The sequence below is a fragment of the Adiantum capillus-veneris genome, chromosome 1, assembly GCF_014529385.1.
Source record: "Adiantum capillus-veneris isolate H3 chromosome 1, ASM1452938v2, whole genome shotgun sequence".
Classification (NCBI taxonomy): domain Eukaryota; kingdom Viridiplantae; phylum Streptophyta; class Polypodiopsida; order Polypodiales; family Pteridaceae; genus Adiantum; species Adiantum capillus-veneris.
The window spans coordinates 41802848-41828760 of NC_140931.1; the positions used below are offsets into that span (position 1 = coordinate 41802848).

Here is a 25913-nt window from a genome sequence, read left to right on the forward strand (position 1 = left end):
ACTTTCTCTCGGAACTAGAGTCTACTTATTTAAAGGTAGAGGGCTCACTATAAGTAGCTGATGCTGGTTTTTTTCATACACCCCCACTCGGTATTTTTCATGTGTATCCTTGCCAAAGAAGCCAAATGTTTTTAGTGTATGAACCACCTCTAGAATTTCTATCTTTAGCATTTTTTTCCTACTAGTAGATTTGGCTTGTTTTTCCTATTTTATCTTTCAAAAATAAATAAAACCCATCATATTTATCTTAATAAAAGTGAGGAATACTTTTCATATCATTACCTATTTTTAAAATATTTTTACTATTTATTATCTCATCACTAATTATTTTTCCTTCATTTTGCTATATGTTATTTCCTATTTTTTATTTTCATTGTATTTGCATATCTCTATCATCATCTTCTCTTGGATAGTTGCAAGGTGAGTCATGGGTATACATCATGCTAATAAAAGGCATCAATTAGTCATCTTTGGAAGCACAAGGAAAGGTAAGGTCATATGGTCCACCAAAAAGACTTTTGGGATGTGGAAAATACATGTTTATTGGCTCGAATTTTAGCACGTAGCTCCACCTTAAATTGGTCAAAGTGGCATGAATAAAAGTTGTAGCTCGTGAGCTCATCTCTTTGCCAATGTTTTTATTTTAATTTTTGGAGCTCTGAACAAGGAGCTATGTCCAAAATGGTGGGACCCTTTTGGCAGCTCACAGTGACAGGTTTGCCTACCCTGTTTTCCCTGCTTCCACAACACAACCACTTTACCCTGAACCCTCTCTCACCCAACCTTGTAAAAAACCCCCCTTTCTCTCTCACCTTTGCACATCATTATACCTCACTTACCACATCATTTGGTCTCTAGCTAGAGTGGCCACTCACATGGCTAGAGGCATCTTCTAGGCCTAGTCACCACTTGGCCATCATGCAAAAACCAAAGTGGTGGGGAGGAGCTTCATCGTTACTGTCCCATCCGCTTTGAAAAATTTAATTTCAATTAGCAATTAACTCCATCTTAATCAAGCTTCCCCTCTCCTATATAAAGACGCCTCTTCTACACACAAGAGGGACACAACACAATAGGGTAACAAGTTGCTAGAGGGTTATGCTACACACACCACCTCTTAAGCCTTGGTGCTTGAGCTTCATGCCTACACTTGGAGTATCCGTGCCTGCCAATTAAGTCTTTCTATTGTAAGTGTGGTCTTGTGTTGATAGTTACATGGTTTCCTTATGCCATATTTCCACAAATCTCTCTCGTGGTTCTTACTCTTACTTATTGTTCATGATGTATTGCTTATCACTTGGTGGTATGTGAACTCCTAGCCCTAAAACTCCCTCTCCATCACTCTCTCATGGTGGAATAAGTATACAATACCTAGAATGCAGCCCATAACTCTCTCTGTCTCTCTCTCTCTCTCTCTCTCTCTCTCTCTCTCTCTCTCTCTCTCTCTCTCTCTCTCTCTCTCTCTCTATTGTGTGTGTTCAAGGTCATGCAAATGGTCAAGATGGTTCCACTCTCTTTTTCTCCCATGGTCTTGGGGATTAGTGAGTGATTTATTTTATTTAGGGTTTTGGTAGAGTGCTCTCCCTCTCTCTCTCTCATGACAAGAAGCATTCCATATGGTCCATTGCATAGTGTGTTACCTACTCATTCTCGTGCATCCTAGCAACACACAAGCTACGTGGTGCCCCCTATCATTTTGGCGGATTTTTCTGCCCCATTTCCATTGAGGAGGATCGGCAAGGAGGTGTAGAGGCCACCCCCTGACGGCTCCGCATTCCGGCCCTCATTTGGTGCCCCCACTAAGGAGGGCTACATAGACCTTCAGTTCACAAACAATGAAGGTGTGCAACCACAAATTTCACCCCTAAACCCTCATGAAGCAAAGAGGCGGAGGCTGGCCTATAAGATTGCCGCTCATATGCGTGTGCTCCCAGTACACTTTGTGAATCTAGACGCCACCATTCCTAAGCCAACCTCCTGTCCATGCGAAGATTTCTTTGGATATTGTCCAAATTTCTTTGGTGATCAGGTGAAGAGCCTTCCCGCTTTACCTTTGTTGCTAATTTTCAAGAAGTTATCTCAATCTAAAGAGACTGTCCTTGTTGGTGATGTTTTGGACATTAATGGTGTAACTTTTGTTCGTCATGTTGATTATGGCAATAGCATCCAACTACTACTTGCAAAAAGGCTCGTCATAGTAAGAAGTGTTTCCATCACCCCTTACATCTTCACAAACGCTTCAAGAAGAGTAGAAGTGATCGGGGGAGCCGACCTTCTGTGGTTGATCAGGCTCATTGGTCTAAAGATGGTGCAACTAAGGTAGTCTATTTGTGTGGGTAGGTATAGATGACAATAATGATCCACGGATGTTTCCTTTCCATTTTGTGAATCATATGCGTGTTATCATATGTATTGATAGGAAGTTATTTTATCCGCAAAGAATAGCCTTGTTGTTTGTTAGTATGTAAACAATTCATGAAATCTACAATAGTGTGCGATGTATATAAATATAAAACGGAAAAAAATATAGGGAATCAAATGAGGGTGCCTTTTTTTTATCAATTTAGAACTGTTTACAAGAAGCAAGTAAAAATGCATGTAAAAAATGATAATTAGTAAGGGAATGACTGGGTGAAAGGTATTTTTGTGATTTTCTCTCAAAGTGGGTTCACACCAAGATTTAGAGAGGCTTGCATAAAAATATTTATTTATAAAATAAAGAGTATTCATGCACACTATTAAGGCAAAAAAGTGATAATGGTGAGTTAATGTACATAGAAAACCTATGTAAATAATGCACACTTAGGTAAAAATATTTAAATAAATACCAAAATAATTAATATTAAAATATATATATTTAGGCCCTCCATAAAATGCAATATTCACATGCAAATGGGCCATAAGATATATATATTTTACTTTTATTTTTGGTTCATCTAGCCAAGTGATTAGATAGTTGAGGTTTTTTAAGGAGATATTGGGAAAGTCCCCTAACTCACACATGCCTATGTAAAAATGAAAAAGAAGGGATAGCCACAATGTTTGGATGATTTTGGTAGGGTGAGGTAGCTCACTATATCAAATAATGATAGACAAAAAAGGGCTATCATTAGCCCCCCCTTTGACAATGGTGCATTCATGTACCATTTATCTACTTGATTATTTGCACATATATAGCATGCTAATCTTCTATGTCTGCTTTCATCTTTCTTGAAGGACCTTTTCTATATGATTAGAAAACCTTGTATTGTGTGAAATTTTCTCTCTAGAGCCATTATCATGATGTAATGAAGTGGATGAGTAAACCACCTCCATTTAAATTTTTTCATAAGCACCCCCAAGGATCAAAGATCTTTAAGTTTCTTTACTAGAGAGAGATGTATTGTATAGAATCACCTACTAAATTCGGTTGAAGAAACTTGTAGCTCTTATTGTTTTCCATCATTTCTTCCACCACTATGAATGTGATATACAAGATAGGTTGCTCTTCCTCCTGGGTAAAAGTGATGTATCTACTACGATATTCAAGAGCTTGTATGAGCAAATCTTTGAACTCTAGCTCATAAAGTCATTCAACCTAGGTAGGTTCATCAAGTCAAGATTGCAATGACCTTCATAAACTAGGAGAGCTTGATTCATGTCTCTCGCTACTATCTGAACATGTTGCCAAAAGTCTACCACATAAGTGGACAATGGACCAAGGTCTCTATTGCTTCCAGCACCTTGGAAGAGAATAGATTTTGGTAAGGACCAAAATAATATCCACATGTAGCAATCTACAAGTTTTCATCTGTGAAGAAAACCAAAAGAATCACAATGTGAGACCTCCATACACCAAAGTACTAAATGTATAAAGTTTGTTTATGTTCTCCAAAACATAGAAGGACATGCTTACCATGATAAAAGGCATATGTGAAGAGAGGAGATATGACTTTGAAGAGGTGAAATCACAATGTTAAATTTATTGAAGCTTCAAAAGATTGGAATTTATTGCTAGGATATTGCCCCATGAATGAAAATCTGCCCATTAATACGCCATTGGAGAGAATGACACCCTTTTGGTAGTTTCCTTTTATGATCCAAATTTTTTTTACTCTCTCATATTCTTCATCCACTTCTAAGCCCGCCCTTTGGAAAAGTTGAAGCTCCTCCCATTGTACCACCTCACTTGTAGGTGATTCCATGCTCAGCACACATGGGTCATACCAAAGCTTTTTGATGTCCTTACAGACTTCTTGAAGATTATCGTCACATGGATTCACTTTACACTCTTCTACTTTCATTTGGAGTAGGTAATCCATGTCCATAATCTTTCTCTATGATCGATGAAGTCCATGATCTCCTCACGTATGACTTCCTCTTCTACTTCACTCTCTTCTTTTAAATAAGACACACTCTCAAAAATTTCCCTAGGATTAGAGTTTCCTTTAAGGTCTTCATTATTCATAGAGTCATATTGCACAAAACATTCATTTTCTCTGACCAAAAATTGATTCTCTGCTAAAAGGTTGGATGTATCCATTATTGAATCATCCTTAAAGCCATTTCACACATCTTTTCCTAATTCTTGCAACCTTGTGACGAAGGTAGAAGAAAGAGATTCCACGTTTGAATCTCTATCACATACTTTAGCACTTGAATCATGAGTTGGCATGTAAACATCATCTTCAACATTTGTCGAAGTAGAAGGAGAGGAATATTACAAAGGAGACAATTCCTTGATTGAAACACTTTCCTGATGGTTGGTTCTTCTAGCATGATGGAGACCATTTTTTTATGAGAAGTACTTGTGAAACTTTCTTTGCGCAATAGAGACTGCTTCTTTAAAGGTAGAGGGCTCACTATAGGTAGCCTTAATTTGTCTTTAAAAAAGAAGACAATCTAGAAATAAATTAATCCATCTTTACATAATCTAAAAAAGTAAAAGTAAATCCACATGCTGCCCATTGACGATAAAAATCCTTCTCATTAGCATAGTACTCCTCACCCATGTTGTTGAACTCTACTGAATGAGCCCATGCTTTCTTTGTTGTTGGTGCTTGTCTTCAAGGCCTTCAAAATTTGAGTATATCCATCTTTAATCATAGAATATATACTCCAAAACCATTACTCAACATTGGCTATAAGGCATAGCAACAACAAATCCCTTTTCTGACCATCATCCTTTTTGCCAAGGAGATGACAAATCAGTCTAAAATGAGTAAGAAAATCATGAACATCTTCTTACAAAATCCCAAAGCATTGGGGTTTCAAGCCCTAGTGATCAGTTGCAAACCCGTGGGAACAAGCCTCATAAGGCATGCAAGGAAGATTCAGTTAGAGTTGAGTGTTGCATGGAAATTCTGGCTTTATATATATTGTAAGGTTGTTTACACAATACAATATATCAAGCATAGCATGTTTTATTAGTGTGTATCAACTCTCCTCTCTCGCTCAACCTTCTGCTTCTCTTCTCCTATCGATAACACCCATCGACTGCATCCACCATAGTCTGCCTCCCATCAACTAGTTTCAGAGTAAGGTGGTTTTGCTTGGCATCGGCATGAGTCGACACAGAGTGGACCTAGCACAAACACCATCAACATGAATGCCCTAAGATTTTGAGAATTTTTTGACACTTGCAGGTTTGCTGATACACCTTCTTAGCCCACCTTGAGCATATCTTTGATTGGTCTTGTCGTGTTGCACCATTGCTGCATTACAGAGGTTGCTATTTTGTGTTGATGTTTCACACTGAATGCAAGTGACCACCCTATTTGTTCTTGAGCCCCCTAAACTAGTGGGTATTCCCACCCTTGGATACCCTCTGACTCCTCACTTGATGATTGGATAGCAAATTGGTACTTAATTTTGAATGTTTAAACAGAAATTTTGAGACCAGCAGTAACATCAAGGCAGTTTTTTTCAGATTTATAGCAAACTAACAAGTCTTGGCTTGGAGCACAATTTGCTAACGGTGGTTGTAGCTTTCAAGGATTTGGACGGGCGTAGCAGATAAAGAGCTATACTGGTCTTGTGCACATTTATCTTGGTACGTATGCAAATAGTTATCATGTTCAAGGATTATGAGATGTTCAAACACATTGACAATTGCCAGAACAAAGAAGAAACTGCTTCGAGACTACAATACAAGTTTTCAAAACTTTTTTTCCCACCTATATTGTCATAGATTTGTCCTCTTTTGTTTATTTTCAAAACCATCATACACTTTTCAGTCAAAACCTTATTCTAGCTTTTAATTTAGCACTTATTGTCGTGCAATCAAAATTTTGTAGAGTGTTATAGACACTGCCACAAATAAAAGTGGTAAGACCAGCCTTTTGTTGTTTGGTTGAGTTCTAGTATGTCTCACACTCATGGTTATTTGAGGGAAGTGTATACACACACCTATGTAACAGTCGAGGGGGGGACTTCTACTCATAGTTTTAGGTGATTGGACTCTACTATGGTATGTATCAAGTCCATAGTCATTAGTTTGGGCTTGAGGGGGGTTTGTTGGGGTTTCAAGCCCCGGTGATCGGTTGTCAAGCCCGTGGGAACAAGCCTCATAATACATGCATATAGATTCAGTTAGAGTTGAATGTTGCATGGCAAGTTTGGCTTTATATATATTGTAAGGTTGTGTACACAATATAATATATCAATCATAGCGTGTTTTATTACTGTGTATTGAATCTCCTCTCTTGCTCAACCTTCTGTTGCTCTTCTCCTAGCCATGGCACCCCACAGACTGCATCCCCCATAGCCTGCCTCCCATCACAAAGAAGATTGGGATGTCCTCAAAGGTATAGCATTCCATAGTCTCTTAATGCTAGAATCACACAGAGGTTAGTTCCAAGCAATCATTTTTTTAATGACATGCAACAAAAGTTCTTGAAAGTACTTTGAGCATAAACTCTTCCAAATGGAAAGATCGTTCTTCTTAAACACAAAACAATATTTGGCTATTGGGACATTCCTTGTGTGAGAATCCTTTTTCCTTTTGTTTTTTGTGTTATGCTAATGCATACCCAACTCTAAATCAATTGCAATTGTCTTATATAACAAAACTCTGCACACACACTATTTTGCTATGCTGCAATTTACTCTAGAACAAAATGAACACATCCACATCAAAAGACGCATGATAGTCACCAAAAGGTAGTATGAGAGGGTTTGATGATGCGAGAATTTATCATAATCTTTGAGCATCAAACCTGAACACCATACGTTGTTGAGTATGGATCTTTCTACTAATTGCAATGTTTATTGTAATGTGTGGAGTGAAATGGAACAAAAAACCTGTATTCTTGGGTCATTATCCATGGTCTATGCATAGCATAATGCTTAAAATAGAAAAAAATATATATGTCTAAATTAAGGTTGTATCTAATGAGAGGCAAAATAAAAGAATTTATTGAATCGTTTATTTCAGTCAACCTAAGAGGGTCTAAAATTCTACCAATTACAGGTTGAAATTATAACTTAGTACTAACAACGATGTGCACCTTTTGCCTTGTAATGGAGATGAAGGGGTCATGCAAATTTTTGGGGTTCATGCAAGCTACTTTACTTCAAAGGCTAAGTATTCACAAAAACATACACAAAACCTCCTCAGTGGGGACACCAAATTTGAGGCAGTCCAGGGCACGCAACAAGAGAGGTGACCTCTAAACACCCCTCAAGGCTCCCGTGTTGCTCAATTGGTAGTGGGGCAACCACAAACAAGCAAAAGCAACAACAAATCCATAGCCAAACAAGTGAAGGGGCATGCATACTACAAGAGGTTATGTGCACTTGAGACGCTTTTAGCAACGGAAATACAATGGGTTTTTATACTCCCCAGTGTCACTAAGACCGTCGCTAATAGTGTCGCTACAGGAACATTGATATATATATCTCTATCTGTGTCACTATCTGCGTTGCTATGTAGCGAGGCATATAGCGATGTAGATAGCAATGTATATAGTAGGCTTCATATAGCAACACTCATAACCACGTTGCAAAGCCTTAGATAGCGACGATTATAGCGACATCCGAGAGTAAAAAAATTTGGGTGGCAGGGCATTCACCCATCAACCATATTAAATGTTTCAATAATGGAGTAAACATAAATATATCCAAGATACACCCAGATTCACCTTTGAAAGAAAGTGCAAGGTATAGACCCAAAGTAGTCACTCACAAGACAATATAACCATTAACTCCATCATGCATAGTATTGTTTGTAGAATAAAGATACAAAACTAACAAAAGTAATTGGAAAAATGTAAATTGATGAAAGTAAATCAATGACCAATATACAAACCACATGCAAAAACACTTGATTGTTAAGCTTTGCAAATGTAATAGTTACAACATCATTGTCATTATTGAGAAACTACATGGTTTTCCAATACTTACAGAAAGACGTTGTGGCACTACAAGAGGCTATTCATATTAGCGACGCTCACAGAGCGACGCTCAAAAAAAAAATCCCGGCGTCGCTATGAGCGTCGCAAATTTACAAAGAAATTTGCGACGCTCATAGCGACGCCGACTGGGCTAAAAAAATAACAGAGCGCGCCCAAAAACTCAGATCTCACATTTGAGTTTTTTGGCGCCCTCAAGCAAGGAGCAGGTAACGCTCTCCCTCTCTCTCTCTCTCTCTCTCTTTTTCTTCTCCACACACACAAACACACACACACACGAGGAGAGGAAGGAGAGCCAGGTATGCTCCTTCCCTCTCCTCACTCTCATGTTCCCTTCCCCTCTTTCTCTCTCCCTCTCTCTCTCTCTCTCACACACACATACACACACACACACATAGTGTTTTTGAGAGAGAGAGAGAGAGAGAGGGAGTACAAACATAAACAAAAACGCACACACACATACATAAACAAAGAATGCACACACACATTGAGAGAGGAAAAGAGAGAGAGAGCATGCATAAACAAAAAACGCACGCATTGAGAGAGGAAAAGAGAGAGAGAACATGCATAAACAAAAAACGCACACATTGAGAGAGGAAAAGAGAGAGAAAACATGCATACGATCCAAAAAAACGCACACACATTGAGAGAGAAAGAGAGAGAAACTAATTTAACGTCGTAGGAAACTAATTAAAATTAAAAGACCTAAAGATCTAGCCAACGAGGAGTTGAACTCAAGACCTATTATTCAAGAGGAAAATGGCATAACCAATCTATCATACTTGGCATGGGTGATAGAAAGGTTATACCATTTATCTCTTTTTATTGGCACACACATCCACACACGCGCACACACACAAGAAGAAGAGAGTTATAACGTCGTAGGAAACTATCCTAAAAGACGTTAAAGATTAGGTTAGATGTAGACTTACGTTAAATTAGATTTAGGTTTATTTAAGTTAAATTAGATTAGATTTAGGTTTATTTTTAATTAGATTTACGTTAATTTACGCTAGATTTAGATTTACGTTATATTAGATTAGATTTAGGTCTCCATAGACTGCGATGCCTGCATGAAGCGGGTGAAGAAAGCCCTCAATGGAATATAGGGTATTGCTGCCTTCACTCATGGTGGGCTCCGTCGATCCAAAAGTACTGGTGAAATGTCTTCAGAAGATAGGGAAGAAGGTGGATCTTCAAGGTGGATTTAGATTTATGTTATATTAGATTAGACTTAGGTTTTTTTAGGTTTACCCACACACACACACGCACACACACACAAGAAGAAGAGAGTTTTAACGTCGTAGGAAACTATCCCAAAAGACGTTAAAGATTAGGTTAGATGTAGACTTACGTTAAATTAGATTTAGGTTTATTTCTAGTTAGATTTACGTTTATTTAGATTTACGCTTATTTACGTTAGATCGAGTCCACGCAATAATTATTTACGGTTTAGGGTTTAGAGTTAGACGAACAGTGATAAGATCTACTGTGAAAAGATGTTAAGATGCTGTGAAGTGCTACAGCTAGAGAAGAGGCAAAGGGGTTTTGTCCACTACATGCAGTATCATGTAGACATGGGTCTATAGATTTCTTGTACCCACAAATATAGGTATTGACCAATAAAGACGAGATTATAACCCAGTGGTTCTGATCTCCGTGCACCTCTAGACCGAGGTGTGCGGGGATTGGACATGACTAGAGAATGTGAGGTAAAGAGAGAGAGAGAGAGAGAGAGAGAGAGAGAGAGAGAGAGATAAGACGAAGTATGCCAATAGAATATTAAATTTGTTGTCCAGGTTATAAGATTTTTATCCTCATTATGAGTAGTGACGAGGATGTGGGACCGTCCAACCAAAACACCTATCTCTCAACGAGGGTCGTATGTCCTTGTAATCAATGCAAGCATGCTGTGCGACGGACAAGACGTGTTTCTTTGCAACACGTTCGCGAATTTGGCGAGTTCGATCCATCTATTATAGATCGAGTTGTTGCCAATTATAACTCGTCGGACTCTGACGCTGGCCAACAAGCAGCAATCTTGCAACCCAATAGACGTGTTCGCAGGCGCTTTGGTCAAGCAGCATATGTGAGGCCACAAGATGTAGCCTCTGACAGCTCGGGGGATGATCATGCAGAGCACATTCCCAACGAGGAAATGTTTGAGCCCGAGATTGATGAAATGATCGAGACGATCATGGATTCAGAAAGGCTTATCTATGATGATATGAAAAGTGAAGCCGATACGCCATTGTATAATGGAGCACGTATGTCTAGATTGAAATCACTCCTGGTTCTTCTCAACATGCAGGCAAAGTTTGGATGGAGTGACACTAGCGTCACAGCGCTTTTCAGGTGATCTATTACAATTAGTTTACTTTAATAAAACTCTAAATGTATAATGATCTGATAGATTTTTACACGAATGTATCATATTTTTATGTTGTGTAGATTGCTTAAAGAGAACATACTACCAGCTGACAATGTGATGCCAGATTCCCGAGATGAAGCAAGAAAGATTTTGCGAAACTTGGGGATGGATTACAATTCTATCCACGCTTGTCCTAATGACTGCATTCTTTTCAGAGGGGAATACATAGACATGGAGAAGTGTCCGAAATGTGATTCCGAAAGATATCGAGTAGATCTCCACGGGACAAAAATTCCACAAAAGGTTTTGCGACATTTTCCTCTGCTTCCTCGCATCAAGCATTTCTTCGAATGTAAGTCCATGGCCGCCCTAGCATCATGGCATGAGCAGAATAAATCTTCGGATGGTGTGCTACGAATTCCTGCAGATTGCGCAGCCTGGAAACATATAGATGGAACATGGTCGGATTTTGAAGCTCGAAATTTGCGCTTAGGCCTGGCTATGGATGGCGTAAATCCATTTGGTCAAAGATCAACATCTTACAGTGTATGGCCCGTTGTCATCGTCAACTACAACATTCCCCCGTGGTTGACTACGAAGAAGGGGCACCTATGGCTAAGCTTGATTGTGCCAGGGCGATATAAAGTGGAGAATATGGATGTGTATCTTCGTCCACTATTGGAAGAGCTACAACAATTGTGGATTGGCATAGAGGTGGTGGATATGAGCCGACACACAGGACGACGGAATGTTTTGATCAAAGGCATTCTAATGTGGACCATGAATGACTATCCCGGGCTAACAGAATGCTCAAGTGATCTATTGACACTCTTCACTCAGACACTGTAAATCTTGTTTTTTCCCATAGTTGATCTATTATCATGTGTATACATGCAGGGCTTCAAACAAGCGGATACAGAGCATGTGTCACATGTGGACCTAGACTGAATGCACGTAGGGCGCCCTCACTGAAGAAGAAAATCTACGAAGGTCATCAAGCGTATCTTCCAGAGAATCATGTGTTACGCGACGGCTTTTTGGGAAGAGAGCCACCAAGGATGTCTGCACAAGCATGGTTAGAGCAGAAGGAGATGTGCGATGACGGATTGCCTCCAGGGATGAAGAGACTATCTCTATGGTACGAGTTACCATACTGGCCCCGACTCATGATCAATCACTTGCTTGATCCAATGCACATATTCAAGAAGCAGGGTAATCTACTATGGGACCATCTGACCGGCAAGAAAGATACTTTGGGAGTCAGAGTTGACCTTAGAAATGTGGATCATATTGAGCAATATTGGCCGCAAACAGCGTCTGATGGATCGATAAAACTCCCTAAAGCACCATGGATTTTCACAGGAGCCCAAGAACGCAAAGTAAAAGAGACCATTCGATCTTTGCGGACCCCCACTGGCGTAATGCACTCGCTCCAAACGTGTTTTACTAAAGAAGGAAATCTTACCGGTTTGAAGTCACACGATTGGCATAAAATGTGTCAGGTACGTTCATAGTGGACTTTAATATCATTGCATAAAATGTGGACTTTAATATCATTGCTGCACATACTTTACAGTTTATTTTACCGGTTGCCATTGCACCAAATGAAATTTTTTGGGATTTAGCATTCATCATACCTTGCAAATGTCATTTCAAGCTTCTGAACATGCTCTTTCCTTGAACTGTATACACAAAAATCATCTATGAACCCTTTGACAAACTTCCCAAGAAATGGATCAAGGACTCAGTCTACTTTTCTTTCAAAGACTCCTGGCCCATTTGTCAACCCAAAAGGAAGGCAACAAAAGCAGAAACAACCCCATGGCGTGATAAACGTAGTCTTTTTCCTATCTTCAAGAGCAAGGATAAGCTGAAAATATCCTGAATACCCATCACAGACACTGTATCTCTCAAAACCAGCCACTGCATCTAGCAATTGATCAATAAAAGGCAAAGGGTAAGGGTCTTTCTTGGTGTAGTCACCGCATTTAGTGGCTTGTAATCAACACATACTCTCCAACGCCCATCTTTCTTTGAGGTGACTACAACAGGGCTCACCCATTCAGCATTATCCACTGGCAGAATGAATCCTGCATCCAAAAGCTTATCCACTTCTTCCTTTAAGGCATTCATCTACTCCTTGCCCATCCTCCTTAACTTCTGTATGATTGGTTTTTCCCCTTCAACTAGCTTGATCTTCACAAGATCCCCAACAAAACCCCTTATTTCCTGATATGAGGTAATAAAAAGATTTGGAAACTTGTCCAACATTGCTAAGTACTCCCTTCTTTCTCCTTGTGTCAATCAATACATACTCTCCAACGCCCATCTTTCTTTGAGGTGACTACAACAGGGCTCACCCATTCAGCATTATCCACTGGCACAATGAATCCTGCATCCAAAAGCTTATCCACTTCTTCCTTTAAGGCATTCATCTACTCCTTGCCCATCCTCCTTAACTTCTGTATGATTGGTTTTGCCCCTTCAACTAGCTCGATCTTCAAAAGATCCCCAACAAAACCCCTTATTTCTTGACATGAGGTAATAAAAAGATTTGGAAACTTGTCCAACATTGCTAAGTACTCCCTTCTTTCTCCTTGTGTCAGATCAGTACTCAGCATATTTTGAATCAATTCTTTCTTCACTAGTAGCTCCTGTTTAGGTTGCATCAACTCTTCAAGTTTCTCTAGACGACTTGAAGCGTTTATATTCCGTGATAATTGTAGCACTTCACTAGCTTGTTTCTGTTCCTCATATAACAACAAGAATGACACCTCACCCTCATCACTGGAACTTGAAGTAGTGCTACTTTCTGAGTCTTCAGAACTATCATCACTGGTATTTTTGGACTCATCAATCTCACTCACATCTTCAAGTGCCATAGGTTGTTTGGTAGTCATATCAAACACCCTCTCTTAACCCTTCTTGCCGTACACACCAATTGTGCCCTTGCCCCAATCTTGCATGGCACCAATAGCTCTCAACCAAGGTTGTCCCAAAATGAGAGGAAAGGCTCCTAGACCAGCTGGCATAACATGAAAGTTCACCATAACTTTCACGTTAAAGACTTCAACTTCCAAATTCTTGATCATCCCCAAACATTTCACCTTGGCATGGTTTGCTAGTCGAATCAAAAACCGAGAGATTCCACATGTAATGAGACCCAATCTCTCGACACATGACTGTGTGATCACACAAACTTGAGCACCTCCATCAATGTAGGCTTCTCCAATTCCCACACCTTTGTGCCAAGCATTCACCACAGGACAGATGTCGGGTAACTCTCCCACAGACAACACTCTAACTTGTCCATGCTTCGGCTCTATTTCTGGATTCACTAATGACTTCCATTGCCTTTTGAGTTTGGGCACCATATTCATCAACTGTCCAAAAGTACAATCTACTTTCCTCCCAATCAGGTCTTCCTTTAAACTGTAAGTTGTTTGGCCTTCTCCCAAAGGCAAATCTGCCACTTCAAATCGTCTACTAGGCTTTCTCTTTCTCTTGACTTTTGCATCGCCACCCTCCTTCTCCTTCCCTTTCTTTCGACTAGGCCCTGGTGCTGCATAACCTTCCCTCTCTCTTTTGCCTACTGGCAACACATCTGTGTCTTTCTTTTCCACCCGCACAATACCCACATGACCACCAGAGGTTGAGGCTTGATTTTCTTGTACAGTACCTTGATCTCCTCGTATATCCAATGCACAATCATTAGCTCTATTAGGAATTTGCTGAGGAAGTGGAAACATATCCCTTCCCATCCTTGTTGTCTTTGGACAATAAGTGCTAATGTGACCAAGCTCACCACAATTATAACAAGTAGTAATGAACCTCCTCTGCGACTCAAACCCACCTTGCCCACGACCCTGGTTATCATTAGGATGAGCTTCACATGCCTGACCCATCCCTCTACCACGTCCACGACCACGACCACCTCCACCACCAAGAACGCTAAGTCATAATTCTTGCATCATGGTCATCATGTCTTGCATATTTCATTATAACTGTTCAGTACTAGCAGCCCTTTGGACAGGTTGGCCTCCAGCTTCTGCATGATTCTCCTCCTTTTGGCTACCATTATTTTGCTAAGGGACCGCTTTCCCGTATTCATTAAGCCTTTGAGCTTTCCATTCTTTCTCTCTGGCAATGTCAACTGCCTCCTCGAAGGTGGCGGGTCTTTTCAGTTCAACTTTGAACTTCAAACTTTCTTTTAAGTTTACCACAAAACGGTCCTTCTTTAACACGGATGGAGGGATCTCGTTTCCCAAAGCTCGGGCCCATTTATCCCATAAACGGGTGAACTGCATGACAAAATCATCAACACTTTGACTTACCCTAGGTTTTGTACCTGCATCAACTCCTCAAAATTGTGTAACCAGACTTTTGCCTCATCATGTAAACTATATTGCAGCAGCCGCAACAATATAGCTTGGTCTAGTATATTTTGCAATAAGCAATTGACTTCCAGCTTTTTAATAAACGTCTGTGCATTTTCATTAGGCAATCCATGAAACTGTGGGAACTCGTCTGCCATGTTTGATTGCCACAAAAACATTTACATGTGACATCAAAAACTCAAGGGATATCGATGGATCGCTCCAGTATCTAATCCACCTCACACTGGGTAACCCAGCCCCCAGTGCTTGGCTTCACAGAAACTCACAATTCTCACAAAGGCTGCAATCCAAATTAAACAACTGTTTCAAATACTATCCACAAATAGCACATACATAGGCGGTTGTCCATAAGGACCCACATCCCCTTTACATTCTCTGCCTGCATAGTGGACAAATTTTGCAAAAATTGGAGCACATGAGGATTTCTCCTCAGTGGGGGCACCAAAATGATGTGGAGTGCAAATGACAATGAAAATGAATGCCCCTATAGCCTTGCACCGATCACACCGTTAGAAAGAAAAAGAGTTGTACCGTCAAATTCACATGTGCTAAACACCTGTAAAGCTTGGAGAAGAACAGCTCTAGCGTAAACCACACTTGGAATTAGGATAATTAGAGAACATGATGTTAAGTATGGAGCCTGATTTACCCTTGTAATTTTATGTGGTAAAAGCGCACATTTGTAAGGCCCCCATTATGAGGAGAAGCCATCGTGCTTGAAGGAATATCACTCACCGGAAACCAAAATTTTCATGGACAAGAATCAGGGGCAACTTTAAAGGCCTCGAGGATGGAGGCCCCCGAGACTTTTTTTTTGCCGGAATATTCTTTTTTGCCGGAATTTTATGGCCGGACGGCGGTCGAAAAGTGGTCGGAAAACAACCGGTCGGTTGGCCGGTGGCCGGTAGTCAATGGCCGATGGTCGGTGCTCGGAAGTCAATGGCCGGTGGCCAGTGGTCGGAAGTCAATGGCCGGTGGCCGAATTCAAAAGCGGACTTGTCTTCTCAAGGGCGGCCACACATGGACGGATTGGAGGGTCCGATTTGGACTTATTCCCACAAGGGCGGCTACACATGGAGCCCATTTCTACACACATTTCATAGTGTGAAGTTGATGCAACAAGGTGAGTGTGAGGTGGTGAGAGTGAAGCAAGGCGGGAACTCCATTAAGGGTATAATCCATTTGTAAACTACTTCTTGTTTTGAAGTACTAAAGCCATTGAGTGGCTGCTTTCCCGTGGACGTAGCCCACATTGGGTGAACCACGTATATCATGTGTACTCTCTCTCTCTCTCTCTCTCTCTCTCTACTCTATAATCTCGTGTATATAAATTTGTCTCTCTCCATTAAGTAATCTACTCAATTATCTATTTAGCTACGTCTTATTTCCTAACACATGAGTGTGTAGATTAGCTCGCATAGATGTCCGTAGAGCATCCATATGCTTGATTCTGAGAAGGAATGAGAAAATTACAAGCATTCAAAGTTTGGGGGTTTTGGAAAAGCTCCAAAAAGGAGGGATTTTCACTCCCCTCTTAGCCGACTTCATTTCCCCCTTTGAGCACCTTTTTATTGGTCCATTTTGAGCCTTTTTTGGATTAAAAATGGGTTGTCGGCCACTTTTTGACCAAGGCAAGTGGGGGGGGTCAGTGTCTGGCGACCAAAAAATGGGCCAGGTGCCTGTGCAGGCAGTGGGAACACAGATTGGGCGCCCCCTCCTCTCCCCAAAGTCCACAAGCCCTCTCAAGCAAGGCCAAGAAGTTCCATTAACTTCTTTGATACACTCATAGGGGGTACCCACTCCCCCCCTTATACCCTCCATTTGTCATTTGGTCCCCCCCATGTGGGGTTGTTCCATTGGCATTTGGCACCATCCTCCCACCTTTCCCAACTTCCCCATGTCCAAACCTGAAATTTCTGTTTTGCTCCCAACCTGAGCCATTTTCTCGGAGGCGTAGCGGGTGACCCCGACCACCAAATGTAGCGCTGGAAAGCATGGCTTGGAGCTTATTACCCCGGCTAACTCCAAAAATTTCTAAATACCATTGCTAAAAAAACCATGAAGTCGGCCCACTTGCCATCTTCGAGTGCATGTAACTCATGATGTCGGAGTCCGATTTGCAAGCTATCAAGCACGGCTAGGAATGCTCATTAAAAACTATTTTGTGAAAGCTCTACCAACCGAAGACTCAACCAACAGCTTGACCAAAACCAAGCTATTGTACCTAAATTTTACAAGAGCACTCCAAAAAACTCAAAGCATTATGTACATCTATGTACTCGGGGCTAGTGAGCAAGCTTTTTAGCATGGATTAGCAACTTCATTTCCACCCAAAAAATTCCTGACAACGTATACACGTCATCTCAATATACAATCTATGACAAAAAGAAACTAATGCTATCTAGCTACGGCTATGGCTGGACTGACATCGTCTAATCAGACGTCTCATCGCGTCCAAGCGGTGTGTCTGTCAGATTCTGCAAAAAAAACAGTAAGACGTACTTTCTGTAAGTATAAACATATAATTACAAAACAATTTATTTTCTTAGCTTATTATTAAAATACAACAAATATAAAAGAGTAAAGTGAAATACTAACCATGCTACCGTGAGAACTCAGAATGTCCATGAGGGTGTTTAAGCCCTTTCTGCTTGCATACTCGCGCTGTACGATGTGTCATCGACCATTGTTCAAAACATACAAAGAATCCAATATGTTAAAATTTACAAGTACAAATAGATGTAACTATCAAACCTAAAGACCAATGCAAAAACACTTGCAAAATCAGCCTCAAATGATGCCCACCCCCCGCTCCCTAAGTGGTGCGAGCTCCCTACCTCTACTGGTGCTTTGGCTGTCTCCTTTTCTTGCTTCCACTTGTCAGGATTCTTGCACGCTACTCGCTTCGCATTCTTCCAATCTTCTTTGGCCAGCCAATCTGGTCTATTCCACCCATGCTTTATTACTTTTTGTACTTCCAAACGCTTGTGCTTGCAGTATTTGCACATTCAAACCTTCATCAGGTCTTTATTGACGCGCTCATCCTGATTTGACATGGGAAACTTCTCATGCAGCATACTAATTACTCTATCTTTTAATTCACTTGACACTTAACTCCAGGTGTTTAGTATGTAGTGTCTAAACACCTAAGAGCAAAGACCACGCATGCGTGAGATCACCTTCTTACCTTCGTCATCCAAGATGATGCCGCCGCTAATGTTGATTGAGTACGACAAGCCCTCTCGCTTGTGACATGTGAATCTGGGTGTCTCGACAGGGGTCTCTAGCGGCATCTTGATGGGGATACGGACATCAGGTGTCTCCACTGGAGTCTGGGTCCCAACGCAAGGAGTGTTGACTGGGGTGACTCTCGGAGGAGTAGATAGTAGTGTGTAGCCAGGAACGGCTGATAGCCGCGCAAAACCTGGCGTAGATGGCGATGTCGTGGTTGGTGTGGGGGCGGGGAAAGAAGGGGAAGGTAAGGAGCCTTGTTGAACATGAAGCGGTGTCGAGGCATCTGTTGAGAGAGAAGGAGAGAGCACAAAAATAGAACCCCAAAGTGTGTAGAATACACACATGAGATGATGTATATATAGAGGGGACCTGGGTGCCATATATTGAGTAGCTTCCCATATAAGCTCAACACCTCTGCTCAAATAAGGGTCCCTAACTGTGGATGAAAAAACCCTTGGGGGATCAAGGGAAAAACCCACAGCTCTATATACACCCACCGTTATATTATAAAAATCATTGAATATACAAATGTTCACGAGGAGCTACATCACTCCTTTTGCAATGAATATTTTATGAGGAGCTACATCACTCCTTTTACAATGAATGTTTTATGAGGAGTTACATTACTCCTATCCTATCAAATACAATAATGAATACAAAGGTTCAATAAAGAGGTGTAAAGGCTATCGATTATCTTATAATCAAAAGTGTCTCTGTGAATCTGCTGTGTAGCTTGTCATCAATATCGCATCACCAAACATGTCTTCATGTTGTCATCAATATGACATCACCAAACATATCTTCATAAATCTTTTATTGTCACCAAGTTTGTCTTCATAAAATCAATTCTTTGATCAATCCCACATAGATCATAGACTAAAAAAAACATAGTCATGAAAATTATTAGCATCATAAGTGAAATAATTACGTTCACAATGCCATAAGAGATGGTTCGCGACGCCACTCTTTTGACGACATATATACGCACGACAACATATGGTACATAAAGTATGAAACGTAAAAGTACAAGATGTGTGATTACGTGATGCAAATGAAATATACTACATAAAACAACATTTGTCAACGTAGTGATCAATGAATATCATCAAAGTATTAACAAAACATCATCATTGTATCAATAAAAATGAATAAATCATCATGGTATCAACGAAAAGCATCATGATATCACCAAGAATAATCATTGTATCAACGAAACAACATCATGGCATCACCGAGAATAACCATGGTATCAACGAAACAACATCATGGTATGACCGAGAATAACCATGGTATCAACGAAACAACATCATGGTATCACCGAGAATAACCATGGTATCAACGAAACATCATTATGGTATCAACAAAAGTCACCATGGAATCAACGAAATATCATCATGGAATCACCGAGAATAACCATGGTATCAACGAAATATCATCATGGCATCACCGAGAATAACCACGGTATCAACGAAATATCATCATGGCATCACCGAGAATAAGCATGGTATCAATGAAATATCATCATGGTATCAACGAAAATCACCATGACCAAAGTATTAACAAAACATCATCATGGTACCATCAAAATCACTATGGTATCAATGAGAAATTATCAATAAAACGACGTAAACTATATCTCTAAAAGAATAATTATACCAAAATCAATGAACGAGTATATCATATAACAAAAGATCATGTACCAACAGTAGCTCGATAGAATTTGGACGATCATCAACGGCTCGTCTGAATCGGAACGATATGTAACTGGCTTCTGCAGCAAAGTTACGTCAGTAACAAATATATGATTGATTAAGAAAAAATATAATTGAGAAGTTTTCAATCATGAGAAAAATCAAAAGCAAAAGTAAAATTTTGATTTTCAAACATATTCGTAGTCTGAGACGATAACCCAAAATCGGTGCAGAATTTAGAGAAACTTTCTTCTGCAAAGTAATAGACCACATCAATTCCGATGGCTCAAGCAAATTGTTTCTCATCGATTCCGGTCCCTCACGTGGGTAGTTTCTACAAAATCGTTTTCAATCAGGAGAAAAATCAAAAACAAAAAGCGAAGTAGCTTTTTACGCATGTACGCAGTCCGCAAACGATAACTCAAAATTGATATAAAATTTGAAAAAGCTTTCATCTGAAAGTTGTAGACCACATCAATGCCAATCCTTCTAGCGGGTAGTTTCTACAAAATCGTTTTCAATTAGCAAAAAAATCAAAAACATAAAACGAAACTTGCTTTTCACGTATGTACGCAGTCCACGAACGATAACTCAAAATCGGTGCAGAATTTGAAAAAACTTCCTTCTGCAAAGTTGTAGAACACATTGATTCCGGTCTCTCTCGAAAGTATTTTCTGCAAAATCGTTTTCAATTAGCAGAGAAATCAAAAACAAAAAACAAAACTTTCTTTTCGGACATGTACGCAGTCCGTGAACGATAACTCAAAATCGGTGCAGAATTTGGAAAAACTTCCTTCTGCAAACTTGTAGACCACATTGATTCTGGTCCCTATCACGAGTAGTTTCTGCAAAATCGTTTTCAATTAGTAAAAACATCAAAAACCTAAAACGAAACTTGCTTTTCACCTATGTACGCAGTCCGCGAACGATAACTCAAAATCGGTGCAGAATTTGAAAAACCTTCCTTTTGCAAAGTTGTAGACCACATCGATTCCGCTGTCTTTCACGGATAGTTTCTGCAAAATCAGTTTTGATCAGGAGAAAAATCAAAAACAAAAACGTACTGCTCTGATACCATGTTGAGAGAGAAGGAGAGAGCACAGAAATAGAACCCCAAAGTGTGTAGAATACACACATGAGATGATGTATATATAGAGGGGACCTGGGTGCCATATATAGAGAAGCCATATATTAAGTAACTTCCCATATAAGCTCAACAGCATCAACGGTGGCATCCCCATAGCAACCACTAGAGCGTCGATGCCTAGACGAGTGTGAAGATCGTCTCGTCGACATCGAAGCTTCGGAGCGTGCTGAATTCTTCAAAATAGAGGGAGACGGTGAAGGAGTGGAGCAATATGATGGTGCTCCAGAGCAATGCCGGTCCTCGTACCACCTCCTCTACTGGGGTGACAAAGAAGAAAGAAACTCATCATTATCCATACCTGCATTAAATACACAAACATTTAATCTTAATGTTTAATGGAGAAGAAAACATGGACAAATTATAATCTATACTATAGATGATAGGGAGAGGGATTCTTGTGTAGAGAGAGAGAGAGAGAGAGAGAGAGAGAGAGAGAGAGAGAGAGAGAGAGGACTCCTGTGTCGAGAGACGCCTATGAAGTTCTTGTGAATTTGTCTCCCGTGTGCATTCTACGTATCTTGTAAAAGATTGAAACTCGTACTGCAATGGAGACTCAGGTTGCAATCACAAAAGACGTGATCCGTCCCTACTCATAGATGCTGACCGTCCCTCCAGACTCTCCTCTACACACAGTAGCATTGCGACCCTCCATGTTTATCTCGAACCATTGTACGTCGAACAAGTCAACCAAAAATCCTCTATAATCAATTATCAAAATCTCTTGCAGCGTGCCGAAGTAAGTGGGTTCCACGACCATAGGCTCTGCATCAGAGGACCGTCGTCGAGTAAAACGCTTTTTGTCGATCCGTTCCATCGTAACATGTCGACCTTTACACCATGCTGTTGTGTATGACTTATACTACAACCAACAAAGATTATGAATGGCCATGCAAACATCTAGAATGTCGCTAGTCATACATTGCAAACTTATCTTGCTCGTGCAACCGCGAGAGTACTCCCACTCCTCCTAAGTCACTTCTTCACTGCACTGTTGTACGCTTTTCAATTGGTTGTGCAACCATCTTAAGCTCATGAATGTTGGTAGGCTCTCGAGACCCGCCGGATAATGCATCGGTGGTCGTCTTCCCCGTGTCCACTCGATTTGTGCCCTTTGTCACTCTTTCGTTGCATCCTTGTATTGTGAAATCCACTTTTGCATCACTCTATTGTGAACCATACAAAATCGGTTGATTTTAGCCTCTAGATCTTTCGTCATCTTCCTCTCAACATTGAGATTGCACGTGAAAATCCGAGATATGAGCTCATCATCTATCGTTTGTCATAGTGTGTCCTGGGCTTTATCAAATCCATCTAGCCACTCTCTAATGTAAACTAGGGACTTTGATGCTATCCAACCTTCTGTCATGCTACCCTCCGAACCTGCCTTCTGACGCACATATCCCTTGAGTGTTTTCATGAAAAGTTTCTAAAAGGAAGATCCACCTAGAATGAATTGTGCCAGATATTTCCACCTCATCAACTATGTGAACAAGAAGATGCACCTAAATGGTTAGCATGGTAGTAGGAAAGGGCTCCTCAAACATGCAACAACCTCTTCAGCGTTTACTTTGGCAAATGGTCTGGAGTCTACATTGATCTCCTTTTGTGACATCCGTTGCACCAACTTTGAAAGTTTGTAGATTGTGTTAGGGACGTTGGTGCAGCCAAACCATGTCGACCCATGGAAGTGCAAGAAATCCAGGCATGGCAGTTTGCAGGCAAGTGACAACAACATTGGACAGGTATTTCATGGAGCTAGGAGAGAGGTACACCGAGATGCAGCACTTGCTAGTGGAAGCTACAATTGTTTCTTCCTATCTCACAGGTGACTGGAGCAAATGCTTATATCATAAGGTTGGACATGAGGCAAGGGATACGGTATGCAGGTGCTATGGAGTTTATGATATGGGATTTTGATCGAGTTGTCTGCAGGAGACTCTACTTACCAGGATATGTATGCCATATGTGGTGTTTTGCAAGTCAAAGATGCTTTTCCAACTCTACTCGTCGGAGAGCTTGAAGGTGCCAAGGATCGATGGATCTTATCTCCAAAGTGAGACTTGCTATGTATGCATAATGGGTATTCCAATTTGGCAAGCTTGAGCTCTTTGGGTACTCGCGGGTTGATGGCTAGCAAGTCTCCACCTCGGACATATGTCAAGGAGTGGAAGCTTAACTCGATTGGCAGTCGAAGTGGTTGTAGTCTTTCTTTGCAAGATCTCAAGACCTGGGAAGTCCTTTTATGAAGCGGGTTCTATCTATTTGTGACCAGGAGGCCATTGGCACATAGGCTTCTGAGGTAGCATATGAAGCAGTGAGTTCGGACCCTCGGAAGTCGATGGCGTGTGAAAGAGCACCAAGGGAAGAGTTTTTAAAGGCTTGCTGAAGATAAATAAATAAATATATATAAACAACGTGACTACAGGATTGCATGAGGTGGCGACGGTCTTTCTTTGCAAGATCTCAATACCTGGGAAGTCCTTTTATGAAGCGGGTTCCATCTATTTGTGACCAGGAGGCCATTGGCACATAGGCTTATGTGGTAGCATATGAAGCAGTGAGTTCGGACCCTCGGAAGTCTATGGCGTGTGAAAGAGCACCAATGGAAGAGTTTTTAAAGGCTTGCTGAAGATAAATAAATATATATATATAAACAACGTGACTACTGGATTGCATGAGATTGCAAGTCTAGAAGATGGCTGTCATGGCTTGTTATGGAAAGAGGAGATGTCTTGTTATGGAAAGAGGAATGCCATTGCATTGCATGGGGAGTCGGGCAGTTGCATAGAGGAGCCTGGCCAGTTTTTGTGGAGGGGGTGGGTGCTGGTTGCTTATGGTCAGAGGAGCACATGCGGGAGGATTAGTGGTGAGTTGGGAGAAGCTCTGGAGAGTGCTAGCTGAGGGCGAGATTGAGGTGAGCAAGGCCTAGTGAGGAGCAGGTTGGTGATGTTCTGGTAACGTGGAGGAGCCGAGAATTCTGAGCCAGAGGAAGGCCCCCAAGGGCCTGGTCATAAAGAAGGCAGGGGAGTACAAGGCTGGAGGGCTGGGGCAAGCAAAGGGGCTCGAGCGTGAGCAGGAGGGGTGTTGAGAATAGCATGGAGAGCCTCTGGTAGGTGAGGTGCTATCATCTCAGGAGAGAAGGCCGTTGGTTGTATGGGGAAAGAGGATGAGCGAACTGCAAGCTGCAGAGGGACCTCGACGAGCAGGAGAAGGGCCACTGGGCTGAAATGGGAAGGGGAGGCCACTATTAAAGGGATGCTGAGACCTGCACGTAAAGAAAATCCGAGAGTGGTTTGCAGCGAGGATTTGGATGTAGTTGGAGAGGGAGCCCTGCGGGCCACAAGAGAAAGGAGGGGCCATAATAGAAGTGGACAACGCTGCAGAAGGGCTGAAAACGGATTGCAGGGCTGGTCCCAAGCAAGGGCATGGAGCAGGCTGTAGGTACAAGAAGGAATGCCATTGGGTAGTGCTGCAAAGGCTACAAGGAAGCTCATGAGAGATTGATAAGGGGTGGTTTCTCATGTCGTCGAAGGACAGGCTCCACTCTTCATGGAAAGCTGCACCAAGTGAAATGATAAACTTTCATTATTATGTACCCTTTTTTGACGGACTTCTCGTGATATTAACTCGTTCTAATCTCAGCTTCGTGTCGTTGTTCTCTCTCTCTTTCTCTCGTATCTTGTAATGCATCAAATACAGGTGTACTTTCCGTGAGTACCGATTGTGTGAGTGCTCCCTATGTGGTCGAGGTATATGCCTTGAGGATGAATGCTTGAGGGAAAACTTGATGTCTCCCAATGATCTTGGGGTGCACAAAGGTGTCGACACTACTTATATGTGAGTGTAGATGTTATCAAGGGTCATAGATCGGGATAATTGATTGCATGCTTTGCGACTGGGTGAATACAGTCAAGGTTGGTCGGGATCAGGCTTGTACATTGATTGTTGCAGATTGGGAGTCTAGGTGTGTGTTTACTAGGAGATAGGAGTGTTGTGAAATCACTGGGCTATAGAGAGGCATTCACTAAGTGTGCTAGTGGTTTTCTCATTTCCCCCTTTCCATCTTGTGGTGCCCCCATTGAGGATCCACTGATTCCTTCCTAACAAGGTGTCCGTGAGTCAAGATGAAGTAGTAATTTGGTTCACTGCTCAAAAGAGATGAAGATGCAGATGATTGGATTGCCAATTTTGAGCTATTCATGCTGACAGTACTGCGGATGCCAAGTGATGAAGCAAAGCTCCAGACTCTACCTTTGGTGCTGCAAGGTAAAGCAAAATCTTGGCTTGATGGCTTGGAAGATGCATACAAGCATAATTGGATCGGATTTTGAGAGCACTTTCTACAAAGGTATCGAAAGGTGGTGTCGGCTTCCGAAGAAGACGCAAAGATCAAAGGCTTGCAGTAGGACGTAAGTGCAAATTTCGATGCTTTTTTCGATAGATTGAGGAGATTTTGTGGCTGGTACCCAAGCAACCCATGTGGGATACTTTAAACTGGAAAGGTTTCTATCTTGTTTGCATCCCTATGTTCGTGAAAGAGTGGATTATGAAGATCCAAGGACCTTTGATGAAGCTGTCAGAGTTGCCAGAGCAAAGCATCAAAAGATGAAGAAGAAGATGGAGGCAGGATTGCTACAGTCTACAATCACTGCATCTAGTGGACCTAGGCTCAAACAAATGGAT

General features: G+C 41.2%; 1 pseudogene; it reads right to left on the minus strand.

Annotated features, from left to right (window-relative positions):
- Window positions 1-24238: 24238 nt before the first annotated feature.
- On the minus strand, window positions 24239-24724 carry LOC147464596 (uncharacterized; annotated as a pseudogene).
- Window positions 24725-25913: the final 1189 nt, after the last annotated feature.